The following is a 14536-nucleotide window of genomic DNA, read 5'->3' as shown; positions in this document are numbered from 1 at the left end:
AGAGTGAGTACTGAGTAGATTTTAGCTATTATTATTAATACTCTTAATCAGAAATACAGGTAGGTAGAAAAATGATCGCTTGACCAAGATCTCACTAAATAAAGTAGTGCTATATGCTTCCTCCCTGTGCAGTTTGCCTGCACTTTAACTGTCATTCCTCTACTAAAATGTTTCTCAGGTCAGCCTGAAGAAGGGATAGTTAATTAACTTTGGCTCAAGGGTCTTGCAAACTTCAACCAACTGACCATTACAAGACTTTCTTAAAAATGAGCTCTCAGAGTGTGGACATTTTAACAGAGAGGTGGATGCTCCACGCTCACAGGTCTTGGGAGTCAACCAGACCTGGATTTGACTTCAGGTGCACCCTCCATGACTTGACCTCTTGGAGTTACTTTGCCATCTGGAAGAGGAAACGCCACACCAGTGTAAGAGGAAATCACACCAATGTCACGAGGGCTGTTGTGGGGATTTTCCAAAACAACGACTGCAAAGCTTCTAGTATGGCACCCGGTGTATAGTTGGTGCTCAGTCAATGGTAGTTATTTTCCTGTGTCAGAGAGAGAGAGATAAGATTGGAGTCTGGATTTGGCTTGCTTAGCAATATCATAAAGACTTGAATTTTCTTTGGAGCTTTTGTACTCGATCAGGTTCAACATGTTGATTTTTTTTTTTTGGATAACATGCCTTGCCTCATTCCTGCTAGGTCTGTAACAGTTACCAGTCTGGGGGTTACCATTGCAGAGTTAATCGTGTCTTGATGTGAGGGCTCATCACCCTTTTCATACAGATATTACTCGTGTCTCCCGGAACCCATCTCATTACGTGGAGTTATGTCTGCCCTGGCCTTCTGCCTTTTCACTTCTTCTCAGCTTTGTTCCCCCAGCACCTGGCTTTTACAGTCATTCATTCCATTCACTATATGTTTCAAATGAATAGTATATGTTTAGCCCTTTACCCTTTCCAAGCAAGTTCAAGTATATTCACATTTGATTCAGTAACGCTGTGATGAGTAGGTATTTTCCCTCTATTTAAAAAAATTCATTATTGGAGGCTCAGGAGAGCTTAAGGGGGCTTGTCCATGGATCTGGGGTGGAAATGAATTTGGGTTATTTTCTTCCAAATCCCTCTTCTTTGCCTTATGAAGTTCTTAAACTAGTGTGCAGAGGCTTTTCCTGGGGCGCCTATTAAATACGCTTCTCAGGAGATCTGGGTTGAGGCTCTAGATTCGCACGTCTAGATACGTGACTCTCCTGCAGCTGATCCGTGGACCACGCCATCACCTTTTGAGAAATCTACACTCTACCCACACAGAGCTTTGATTTGATGCAGTAAGAAAATTAAACCAGAGGGTGTGGGAAGCACCACTGGGCTTGCATTTGGTTTAAAAACCACAATACTATAAAGTACATTTCTGAGTAGGAGCATTTTTGGAGTGAGTCCCCCCAAAACGGGTACACGGAACCTACAGCATACAGAATGGTTTCTCACGGCAGCCAGAGTCCCTTTTCCTAAGACCCAGCCTGAATGCTCTGAGCCAAAGCTAGGTATGAGATAGCCCTTAAATGGAACAGAGCAGAGATAATGAAGCACATTTTGCTATTTGCTGTCCCTTACCCCTCCGTTTCTTACTGGGTCGTTTAAGACCATTTACCTTATCTGTGAGTCATCCTTAGTGGGAGGTCTTTATGAAAGCCCTCAGATGCAGGCACATACTGACCGATGCCCTGCGTTTGCTTGTTTAAGTCTTGCAGTTTATTCCTTCTTCCGCTTAAGTAATATTCGTGAACACCAGCTGTATGCCAGACACTAGGAAGCAGCCTCATTAAAAGGCATGCTTTCAAAAATTGCACTCTGGCCTTTCCAGAGCTTTCACCTAATTTTTAAGTGTGTCATCTACTACTCAAAGGAATTGGGACTCATTCCTCAACCCCAGCCAGATGCTGACTCAGTTTGTTGAAAACTATTGAGTATGTGCCCTGGCCAGGTTGGGGTGCCTTGGGGTGCCCTTGTCAGGCTTTGGTAGCTTGGGGTGTCCTGGCCAGGCTAGGGGGGGCTTGGGGTTTCTGGGGAGTTGGAGGAGCAGGGGCAGGGAGAGGTTGGAGAGGGAGAGGCCTTTCTTTCTGATCCAGGATTTCCTTGGCTCCTGACGTTAGGTGGACATAGAGATGTGTACTAGCTTCCCAAATTCAGGTGGGAATTCAGAATGCATTTTCCACGAAAGAAACCTTTTAGTTTGAGGATAAAGATTTTTCTGTCTTTTGGATGACAGATGGTTTACGAAACTGAGCTCATCAGGGGAAAGAGTGAAAAGTCATTTAAGCCCCAAATGCCTTCAGGGCTGAATAGATGGCTGAGGGCTATATTGGGATCATTATATTCATAGTTGTGGGAAGTGCCTTCAGGATTAAGAAAAAAAAATCAACTTAAAATGAACCTTTAGAATAGACTGTTGACAAACTTTAAGAGGTTAGTAGGTAACTTTGTTTCAGTTCTGAGGTTATGATTAATCATGGCTATTCTTTCCCCCCAAATTCTCTATGAAACACCGATCTAGGAATCAGACAAAAAGTGATCAAAATAACATTTTTAAAAAAAAAATTGTATTTATTTATTTTTGGCTGTGTTGGGTCTTCATTTCTGTCCGAGGGCTTTCTCTAGTTGCAGTGAGCGGGGGCCACTCTTCATCGCGGTGTGCGGGCCTCTCACTATCGCGGCCTCTCTTGTTGTGGAGCACAAGCTCCAGACGCGCAGGCTCAGTAGTTGTGGCTCACGGGCCTAGTTGCTCCGCGGCATGTGGGATCTTCCCAGACCAGGGCTTGAACCCACGTCCCCCGCATCGGCAGGCAGACGCTCAACCCCTGCGCCACCGGGGAAGCCCCCAAAATAACATTTTTATTACTGTCAGTTGATTGGAAACTCCAGCTTGACCTGAAGCCAGAATCACAATCCCCAATACATTGCCTCCCAGGTGTAGACCCAGGGACCCGCACTGTGAGGCATTGTTGGATCTGCATAATTACACTCACCCAGTGGGGACCAAGAGGGAAGACAGTCCGTGGAGCTGTTTCCCTTTTTAATACATCATCTCCATTTGATGCAGGATCTCACCAGTCGGGTAGGAGGTGGGGAGTGAGGCCCAGAGCATAGTATGATGGAGTCTCCCCATGGAAACATGGCCCAAGGTGGGGGCCCTTCGCTAAGAGCTGTGATGACCGCAGCTGCTGGTGCCTCCTGAGGGAGAGGCCAGGGCAGTGGGGCTGGGGCAGGAGTGTGGGTCAGTGAGTGGACACCTCCTTCATTACACCTGTCCATCTGGAGAAAGGCTCTGTCAATGGAAGGAAGGCTTATTTCACCTGTAGCTGCGACCGTTCTCCAAGGGGGTCACTTCATCCTAGTCCCTGTACGTGTCCCCATGAAAAAGGTAGTCACGGCCAAAACGTTTGGGAAACACTGTGCATTCTACACTCTTCTTGCACGTCATGATGGATGTGAGTGAATGAATGACCTCTGTGCCAAAGACACTGAGCACTGCCCGGGGCTACTGACTTAGAGGCCATGTAACTTTCTGTGCCCCAGTTTCTTCCTCTGTAAAAGGGGAATTGTAATAGTACCTTCCTTATAGGGTTTCGGGGGAAGATGAGATAGATGAGTACATGGAAAGCCTTTAGAATAATGTCTGATATGTAGTAGCCACTCAATAAATGTTATAATTATTACTATTACTATTTTTACTATCTCACTTTACCTCTCCTGGCCCCTTTGAACAATTGTAAAATTAGGATTTATTAAAATAGTATATACTTTATAGGTTGTTGTTGTGGGGATTAGCTGTTAAGAGGTGTAATTCAGATAACATGCTGGGATCTAGAAAATGCTGTGGTGGACAGAATGTTGGTCTTCCAAAGTTGTCCATGTCATGATCCCCAGAATCTGTGAATATACCCCCTTACATGGCAAAAGGGACTTTTCGGATGTGATTAAGAATCTTGACATGGAGAGATTATCCTGGTTTATCCACATGGCCCCAGTGTAATCACAAGGGACCTTCTAAGAGAAAGGCAGGAGGGTTGGAGAGGGAGAAGGAGTGACAACAGGAGCAGAGGTAGGAGTGATGCACTTTGAAGATAAAGGAGGGGCCACAAGCCAGGGAATGCGGGCATCCTCCAGGAACTGGAAAACACAAGGAAACAGGTTCTCCCCTAGAGCCTCTAGAAGGAATACAGTCCTGCTGACACCTTGAGTCTAGCTTATAGGACCCATTTGAGCCTTCTGACTCCCTGAACTTCAAGATAGTAAATCTGTGTTATTTTAAGCCACTAAGTTTATGGTAACTTGTTACAGCAGCCATAGGGAGCTCATATAAACATTCAGTTAAGTTGAGGTATTGCCTGGATGGACGTGGGGATCATCTAATCATCTTATGGAGCTTGTGGTGGGAGGTTGATGTCTTAAAGGTTGGTTTTCTTGGTCAGAGGTCACCTGGTGGACAAACTTGGGACCTCAAGGGAGAGCTGTGGTCTCTGATTTGCAGCCACATCTGGGACAGGAAAGCACACCACCCCTCTGCCACACCCCTTTGTGCAAGATGTGTTTGGCCAAGACAGGGAAGTCCTTGTCCCAGGTCACACTCACCCCACCCCGGGGGTCACTTGTGTCAGCCCTGGTGGATGATTCCTGTCACCAGCCAGCTCTGGACATTGGAGACGAAGCCTCCAGAGCTGTATGGTTGTGGCCTTACTGTCCGGTGGACCCTTGGCGTTACTGTCTGGGTGTGGTCATTGTTGCGTGTGCAGCTGGGGAGTCTGGGTTCTCTGAGTGTCCCGCGGCGGAGGTGGGGCTATTCTCACGAGTGCTTTGCTGCATGTTGGGCTTCTCCCAGGCTCTCCCAAGGAGCATTTGCCTGTGAGTTGGAGCTTGCTCTCTGTATTAAGGAAGAGGTTCTCCTACCAGGGGCAGCCAAACGTGGGATTCCGGAAATGCATGAGTCTGCCCTTGTCACACGGCTCCGGTTGCCTCTCCCGTCTGCCTGTGCACGGTGGACATCTGCGGCCTCGCGGTGTCAGGTCCCACGTGCTCCAGTTTTCATCAGACCAGCGTCCTCGCTCAGGGTCAGCCCAGTGAGGTAGGTGAGACTCCACCCTCCGTTCTGCACTTGACCTCAGCTGACTGGCTCCAGCCGGGTCTCGGGACTCTACTAGGCTGTCAAGAGTTCTTTCTTTCCTGTTGGGCCTGGAAGGCTGGGGCCAGTGTGGTTACCTTGTCTCCAGGTGGAGCCTGGGCATGAGGCCGTCACCCAGAGAGAGAAGCTGGGCCGAGAGGCAGAGAGGAATCAGGGGCTGATCCTGTCCTTCGAGCCCCTGAATCCAGCAGTGCCTGGCGCGACTGTTCAGCCCTGAACGTACTATTAACAGGAGCAGTAATTCACCAACCTCCCCTGCCCCTGTTTTTGAGCTTCAGTTGGGTTAACAAAGCTCGTATGCTCCACGGCAAAAAATTAGCTCTTTACTGGGTGCAGAGTCCATTCTGTCTTGGTGAAGCACTGTTATTTCTCTGGAGTCTTTCCCAATCCACAGTGTCTGTGTCTGTGGTGTGAGGCCCTTCCTCCCGGCCGCCCTCCGTCTCATTAGGTCCACTCCACTAGCATCACCTGTCCCGGCCACCGCAGTCCTGTTCTGTGGTGATGGATTTTAACACTGCAAGTGCTTGTCGGCATCGCCATTTAATTCATCTGCCCTAGGCTTAGGGGCAGAGGGAGAAGAAATGGCCCGTTGCTGGTGGCAATCAGAGTAATTGGCAGTGAGGGTAGGAGATGCAGTGGGAGGAACTTGACAGATGAGGGAGGCTTGGGAACAGTTTTAAAAATTTACTCTAAGAAAAAAAAGAAACAAAAAAAGGAAGTCATCAACCTGTCTCCCGTGTCATGTCTCTGCCTGCGTGTGGCATGCCCACAGATGCCCACTCCACTGCTGCCTGTGCTTCATGCCCTCCCCGGGGTCTCAGTTTCCCTGGGCTCCCAGAAAGTGGGGAGGGACAGTTGAGAAGCCTAATTCTGTGGAGATGGACGGTCATGGGCGAGAGGATTCCTGGAGCTGGCATGTTTCAAGGGCGCGTGCGGTGCTGTGTACCCTTTGATCCTTCAGTCTCAGTCACCGCAGGTGTTGGCGCCTCCCCTTGGGTGGCCGCATGTTCTTGCCCCCTGTGTGCACAGAGGTAGAGATGTCTTTGTTTGAGGCAGGCTGCTTTGGTTGCAAGGAAAGCAAGGTCATGAGTCTTGTGTGTATGTGTCTGTGTCTGGTTCTACTGGGATAAGCGTGGGACCTCGTGGAAACACTGATGAGATCTCATCACTCTCCTGTTTAAAACTCAGTCCAGACTTTCTGACCATGGCTTGCGGTACTTGGTGTGATCTGGCTCTTCCCTACTTTCCAGCCCCACCTCCCCTCACCCTCTTGTTCCCTCTCTCGGCCCCGGCCACACCGGGCTTGACTAAGTAATACATCAGGGCCTTTGCACTTGCTGTCCTTCTGCTGGAAAGCTTCTCCCTCAATCTCTGAATGACTGATTCTGCCTTGTGAGGCAGTTTCCGTTCAGATGTCAACTCCTCTGACCTCCCTGCCTCCTTCTTTCTTTGTTCCATTACTTCCTTTATGTTCATCACAGCACCTTTATCAGTACCCCTCAGTATCTGGTTGTTTATTCCCTTCCTTGTTCACTGTTTGTGTTCCACCCTGCAGTGTACAGTCCACAGGAGCAGGGACCTTGCCTGTTGTTCTTCCCAGCTGTGTTCACAGTGCCTTGCACAGTGCTTGACCCAAGGGATGTGCTCCATAAACATTTATAACATGAATGAACAGAAATCCGAGAGGAGCTATTGTAGGACCTGGCCTCTTGGCATTTAGGTGATTGAAAACCCACGGCAGCCAGGGAGAGCTCAGCAGTGGGCGAGGTCACGGGTCTTCATTCTAGGGCTGCAGATAACGTGCTATACCCTGTGTAACCACTTCTTTCAGTTGTGCCTCCAACCAGATTCTTCTGATCACATACAGTTTTGGCTCCTTGTGACTACAGTTAGCATATGACTTTGACTCTTCAGGGTTTCATCATTCAGAGATCTTTTGATTACAAGAGTCATAAAGTCCAATTCAATCTGTTTTAAATGAAAACAGTGGAAGTCCAGGAGTGTCTGTCTTCAGGAATGGCTTGATCCAGGGGCTCAAACAATATCATTAGGAGGTTTTTTTGTTTTTGATTTTTTTCATTTCTCAACTCTGTCTCCCTTCCCCCTCGCCCACAAATATTGGCAGTGTGGTGCTGGTGAATGTTTAACAGTTAGCTCTCTAAGGGAGGAAGGCTCTGATTTAAAGTGCTTGCTGATGTCCATGGTGGCGGTGCTGTCAACACGATGTCACTGAATGCAGAGTTGGGAAGAGGTACGTGCACTGGGCTTCTGTGAGCTGGTGTGCCCCAGCTTTACAACCACCCCCATGTGTTGGCTCCATTTTCAGGCAGGTGTTCTTATGCTGGCAGAAAGCTGCCAGCAGCTTTTGGTTTAATCTTCCCAGCAACCCAACTGAAGAGAGAGCTCTTCCCCACTAGTTTCCTTATAAACCACTCTCCCATCTTCCCCCACAAGGAGCAGTGCTTCTCAATCTTGGCTCCATATTCAGTCACCTGGGGAGTTCTAAAAAAATCCCAGTGCTGGGCCACTTGGAACCACTGCCTTCAAATTGATGAAGTGATGTGTGCTAATGTGCTTCAAACGTGTCGGTACTCCTTGATTCTTGGCCTGTGGTAGATACCTTGAATCTCATTGACGCAAGAAAGTAATCGTTACAGTCATCCACCTCTAAAGTGGCTGAGCCAAAATTCCTACCCAGATGTAAGCCAAGTCCATGCTTCCCCCAGTGCCCTAAGTTGATTCTCCCGGAACTGTTCTAGGTGATAAGATACGCTGCATCACTCTGGGCCTCAGAGGTGGTGTATGACAGGTGGCCGAGAGGTGCTTTGTAGGGGCAGCCTCTGCCTAGGATGCCTGGCTTGATTGGTTAGCCTCTACCCTTTAACTTTATCCTGTGAAAAACCCACTCTATGCCCCTGTCTTTGGTGGGTGACCGAAACCCAGTCATGGACCACATGGGGAGCCGGGTCAGAGCATGAGGTGCTTGGAACTGGACATCAGCTGGGGACAAACAGAAGCGCTGGCTCACCGCTTCTCGGTAGCAGTGGTGTGTGTGGACCAGGCGTGCTGTAGACATTTTCTTCTTCCTCAATGAAGGCTCCTCCTTCCACGGTAAAGAGAAGCCTTTGCCTTGAGAAGGAGCATGGAGAAGGCGATAGCAGGGCTTGGAGGCAAAAGGCAGGCACACGTTTTCCAGTCGGGGGGAATCTGGGTTGAACCTCAGCCCTATCATCTACCAGCTCCGAAGTCTTGGAATGAGTTTTAATCTCAGAGCTTCAGTGGTTTTATTTGAACAGAGAGATAATAATATTGACTTCCTAGGATTTTATGAAGTATAAAAGAGATGACATGTGAAATACCAGGCAATTGTTGACATTATTTTGAGTTGGAGATGCAGTTTGAAGGGCATCCAGGCTGTGGAAGGTCAGGGACCATTAGCAGAACACCTGTACATTAATTTCTGAAAGTGGGTGAATAATTATGGTGATAATTGTAGAGTAAACCTCTTTGAAAGCTTTGTAGTCCGTTATGCTGGTAGAACAATATTTGTGTGATTAGCCAGTTTCCTGACCTTTAAATAAAAATCCGAACAGGTAGCCCCAGTACCTGGCCCTTGCTAAGCACTCGGTACTGCCAGCACCAGGAAGATGCTCCAGGGACAGGGGCCAAAGCTTTGATATTTTAAAATCAGGACTTGCTGGAGAGGTCCAGGAAGTAATGTACCCATCACCCAATGTACTCACCACCCAGGTATAACAGATAAATTTCCATATTGATTGCATATTAATGAAAAGACTTAAAAGTCGCAAATGCATTTGAGGGTGTCCTTACTGACTGCACGCACAGATGTTTCCAGATTAATTCTGATGGCCCAGCTTGGGTGGCAGGCCTCACTTAAACGAATTCTGGGGACTTGGGTGGCATGGGCGGGGGGTAGTTAGAACTCTGATAGGCCTAGCCATGGTCACATGCCCTTTCCTGGAAGGGAGGGCATAAGGTGGGAGCAGCCCCATCCAAACATTCTGAATTGAGAATGCAGAGGGGCAGGCCCCCAGAAATAAGAGATGAATTCTGACAAGAGGGGATTTGGGGAGCAAAAACAGATGATCTTGCATCTGGAGTGATGTGGGAAATGGAGGTAACACCAAAATTTTTATGTAGGAGGGGTTTGGTGGTTTTGTTGGAAAGGGGGTTTGGAGGCATTGTCTTGCTCTGTTTTTATGGAATTTGTAGGTTTCCTTGGGATGGTGTCTCAGGTAGAACTAGATTTGGCTGCATAAAGAAGAGAAACCTAGACAAGACTGACTTCCATAAAGTTTTTCTCTTATCCCACACAAGTCTAGAAGTAAGTAGTCTAGTCCAAGGCTAGTGTGATGACTCCATAGCAGTTGGGAACTCAGGCTGCTGTTTTCTTTTTGCTCTGCCGTCCTCAGTACATGGCTTTTTGTCTTCATGATTGCCTCATGGTATCTATCAATGTATCGCGGCTAGTGCTCCAGCCATCACATCTGTATTTCAGGCAGATAGATGCGGAAGGGGGAAGGGAAGAGAGTGCAATTCACAGCTGAATTCTTTAAGGATTTAAAACTTTAAGGATCATAAGTTTTCTTTAAGCAGCTTTCGCCCCAAATGACTTCTGCTTAATGCTGTTGGGCCTCCCCTAATTGTGGGGAAAGCTGGGAAACATGGTTGCTTAACTGGCACATAGGGAAGGAGGGACAGCGGATATCGGGTAGGCAGCCCGCAGTCCTTGCCCCAGGTGGCTTTGAGGAAGGTGAGGCTGATGACAATTTTGCCGGGGTGGGTGGAGGAGGATGTTTCTACAGTCCCCCCAAGCCACCCCTTAGTGCCATCACTACTGGGAAAAGCTTCATCAACGATACAGGGTCATAGCTGCAAGAGAATCCATTCCCTGGTTCTAAAAGTGGCCCATGTCTCTCTGGAGACCTCCATACGAGATAATGTTTTATTTGCTCCACCTGATTTTATCCCCTGCAGGATGCTCTCCTCTCATAAGTCATTGCAAAGACAATTGCCTGAAAACGCCAAGTATCGATTCATGATTTTTGTTCATTTCCTTTTTATTGTTCGGTAGGAAACAAAGGCCCAGAAATAGAACAGGAGGACTTGGAGTGCTTCAGCTCCCTCCTTAGAGGACTAGGCCAGACATAACACTTATCCTTGTCATTGTCACTTTTTAGGGCTGTCTCGGCGTTGTGATTCTCGTCCTGCAGTTTTTCAATCAGTGTCTCCGTTGGTGTTCAGCTCCTCCCCTTCCTGGAAGCTGACAGGTGGCTTGTTTTGTTAAATGCCACTTTGGTTCTGAAAACTGCTCTGTTTTAAGTTTCTAATTACAGTTTTCATCAGGCAACTGGTCATTTTGCTTTGCTTGAGTGGGTAATGATGCTTCTACCTCGGGCGGAGAGTGACTTGTCTAAATGTTTTCTTTTTTCTTGGACTGAATAGAAAAATAGACATCCTAGAAAGAGATAAAGCCCACCTCTTGGTCTGGGGTTATTTCACTGGTTTATGGCCTCAATTTCATTCTTTGCATTTCAGGAGAAATACACTCCTTCCTCACCCCTCTCTGCGGAATGGCTTCTCACCCTTGTACCTTCTGTTCATTCAGTATAGAATCTTCCTTCTGCCCAGTATACCTCCTAGTCACAGATATCATTGCTCCAGGAAGCCTAAATGATGTCCCCACCATCATTTCCCCTAGTTGGTCACTCCCAGATCTATAGTATTGCTGTGTAATTTGTGCTTTAAAATTTTAATTTCTTCCTTTCTTTAGTGACATATTCCATAAACATTTACCAGGATATAAGCTCTGTGACAGTGGGGACTGACTTGGTTTTGATACTATTGTACACTTAGCTCCTGAAACAGATTCCGTACACCTGGCAAGTGATCAGTAGCTGTTTGATGAGTGATGGACTGACTGACTTACTGAGTTTAAATACTAATAATAGCTAACGTGGGTTAAGCACCACATGCCAGGTCCTGTGCTAACTGCTTCAGAGGCCACCTTCCTGTGAGGTGGGTTCTCTTTATCATCCGCACTTTACAGGTGGGGAAACTGAGGTCAAGAAAGGTCAGAGAGAGAGTATAGGGGAGTCAAACTGTCTACATTAAAGTCCTTTCCATGTACTGTGTTAGATTGTTGTTATTACCACCGTCATGGTCAAGTGCTCTGCCCAAGGCACACAGCTGGTGGGTGGGGGGCGGGATGGTTGAGGCCCCGAAACAGAAGTGAATGACACACAGTGTCTGCCCCTCTGGAGGTCACAGATGGGGGTGAGTGGGTGGGTCCAGTAACCTGGGCTCCAGGAGAGGGGGGTGCCTGGTCTTTCCAGTCCCAGTTTTCTCCCAGGCAGCCAAGCCGGTGGGCAGAGCAGGCGACGATGTGGTTGCTGAGCCGTGTGATGTGCTGCGTGGATGCCCTTGACCCGAGTTCCTGGGAGGCATTCTGGGTCAGTGCTGCACTCCCCATTACCTTTCCATTTCTGACTTAGAGTCTGTTTCTGAGGCCCAGTCCCTCCAAAACAAAACAAACCGCCCTTCTCTACCAGGTGGAGCCAATTAGGCCAAGCTCAGCTCTTCCTTTAATTACTTTTGCCCTCATTTGCATCTGGTTTGTCTCATTATAATGCCATTAGCAGGGTGGCAACCAGCAATGGTGCGCACACAGTTTTGAGGCCTTGCTTCTGTGGTCTTGGCTTCCTTCTGAGTAAAATGAAGGATTTGGAATAGACACAAGCACACATATACCCCTGGGCCAGAATCAGCCTGCGGAACTCACCTGGCTTGCCTGAAAATTGTCTTTAGCAACTTGATTGTGGAATAACAATTTGTGTTTTCTTTCCTTGTTAAAAAATGAAGCCATATTCATTGTAGAGAATTTAAAAAGAGAGACAAGCAAAGAAGGAGAAAATAAAAATCACAAACCCTCAAGCGTTGTTAATATTTTGGAGTATATCCTTCCAGACGAGTATAGCACTATGCTGTGAACACTCTTGGGATAAACACATCTTGCCTGAAAAGTTTGGGCATCTCTCACTCCCCTAATTGACACATGGACTTCATGGGCTAAGAAGAAAACTGATGACATTAAAAAAAAAACACCAATAACAAATAATTGATAGGGATTTTAACAGTAAAATCAGGCAGTGATATAAAATGACTGTAAATTATGCCAAGGTCCTGTCAGTAACCAGTCACATGTGTGCCAAGATGACAAGAAGTGGGGTTTGATGGGCATGCAAGCTGGTTACTGCTGTCTTGCCTCCTTCCTTACCCCTTTTCCAGAGGAAAGCAGGACAGCATTCATGAAGGCTGCCCATCCTGTGTTAGAGCATGAAGGTGTAGTCCATGGGTTTGGCCTGGAAGGTTCTAGCTCTGCCCCTTGCCAGCGGTGTTACCTTGGGCAGATAACCTGGCCTTTATTGTGTGTTTTATCTTTTTCCTTTCTGTATGTTTTTTGTTTTTTGTTTTTTGTGGTACGCGGGCCTCTCACTGTTGTGGCCTCTCCCGTTGCAGAGCACAGGCTCCTGCGTGCAGGCTCAGCGGCCATGGCTCACGGGCCCAGCTGCTCCGTGGCATGTGGGATCTTCCCAGACCGGGGCACGAACCTGTGTCCCCTGCATCAGCAGGCGGACTCTCAACCACTTGTGCCACCAGGGAAGCCCCTGTATGTTTATTTTTTGGATAGTTTCTGTTGCTAAGCCTTGAAGTACACTAATCTTTCTTCTGCATTTAGCTCATGACACTTTACGGTGGCCGTACCTGGCTGCAAGGGATGCTGGGAAACATAGTCTCTTAGTTTTGTGCCCAGATGTCCAAGTGCCCAGCAAAAATTGGTGTTTTTCTTACTACATAAGAAACACTGGCTATTAGGGGATACTTGCCATTTTTGCCACACATGTGAATTAATTGCTACTCTGCTTTTGATGAGCAAGTGGGCACAAAGTGCTAGCTTTCTGGGCAATGGCAGTAATGGGGTCAGTTTCAGTGGAGAAATGGGGAGAGGTAAAATGTGAAAGATGGTCTCCGCTCAGCACTTGGAAACTCTCCCCCTGTTTGGGTGAAACAGGAGTCATCCTCCTCTTCATGTTTAAGAAGTAAGGTAGCCAGTTGCTTTGTGTCCCATGCCTGTTTCCCCTGTGAATCTCGGGTGCCCTTGTGGCATGAAGGATTAGATTTACCATGGTCCTACTGATCAGCTGGGTCAGTGCCAAGAGAATTTGATTAAACTAGAATTGAGACCCAGGTCCAAATCTTGGCTTAATGCTCTTAATGCTCATGTTATTTTCAGATGGCATAAACTCACTTGTGCCGTCTGTAAGGCACGGATAGTAACTACCTGGCTCAGTTAACAGTGGATCCCAGGTTTACGAGATCAAGTTTTAAACTGCTCTTTCTATATCGTTTAGTCTCCCATAGGGAGAGGAAAATAAACTTTACAGTATTTTCTTGGTTTCCCATGACTTGTTATCATACTTTCTACCTTCCTTGGGTAATTTCTATCTGGAGAGTATGACAGTTGGCATTCAGTTAAATATGAATTACAGAAGGTCTCTTCTGTTATTTGCAGTGATAAAAAATATTGGTTTAATATATTAGAGTTGATGTCAGTGAAAGCAATCACTTCATAGCTTGTTTTTCATAATTGAGTATTTTATTGGAATTTAAAAAATGAGTTATATGTATTTTTTTATAACAATCCCAATAATACAGAGACGTTTAAAGGAGTTAATCTCCCTTAATGCTCCCCACGTGAGAAAACCAGGGTAAATTGATGTATGTGAACTTAGGCAAATCTATACTCTGCAAACGTAAGTATACCTGTTCTACCTATTCCAGTTTTTTCCCCTCAAAAATGGGATTACAGTCTCTATCAGGGGTTGGCAAACTATGGCCCATGGGCATGCCATCTGTTTTTGTAAATAAAGTTTTATTGGAACACAGTCACATCCATTTGTTATGTATTGTCTGTGTGCTTTGTCTATACAATGGAGGAGTTGAGTGGTTCCAACAGAGACACATGGCCTGAAAAACTGAAAACCACCTAGCCCTTTACAGAAAGTTTCCTGACCCCCGATCTGACCTACTTTGGCTTTCTCAGGTAACAGCATATCACTGAACAGTCATGAATCTTCCTCCAGATCAATAGATACAGATCTAAGTCATTCTTTTTAATATCTGCATATCAGAGTTGATCATGTGACTGTCCTGTGATTGTTAAAATCATTCCCCCATAGATGGTATTTAGCTTGATTCCAGGTTTTTGCCATCACAAACAGTGCTTCATAAACCCCTGTATACATGTATTTTTTATTTTATTTTATTTTATTATTT

General features: G+C 46.7%; 1 protein-coding gene across 1 annotated transcript in view; it reads left to right on the top strand.

The window, feature by feature from the left end:
- SNX29 (sorting nexin 29) overlaps positions 1-14536 on the top strand; it is a 524651-nt gene that overhangs the window by 183976 nt on the left and 326139 nt on the right. The window lies entirely within an intron of this gene.

Source organism: Phocoena phocoena, chromosome 15 (genome assembly GCF_963924675.1).
Source record: "Phocoena phocoena chromosome 15, mPhoPho1.1, whole genome shotgun sequence".
NCBI classification, from domain to species: Eukaryota; Metazoa; Chordata; class Mammalia; order Artiodactyla; family Phocoenidae; genus Phocoena; species Phocoena phocoena.
Note: the sequence above shows the minus strand (reverse complement) of the source record. Positions and strands in the feature narration are given on the sequence as shown.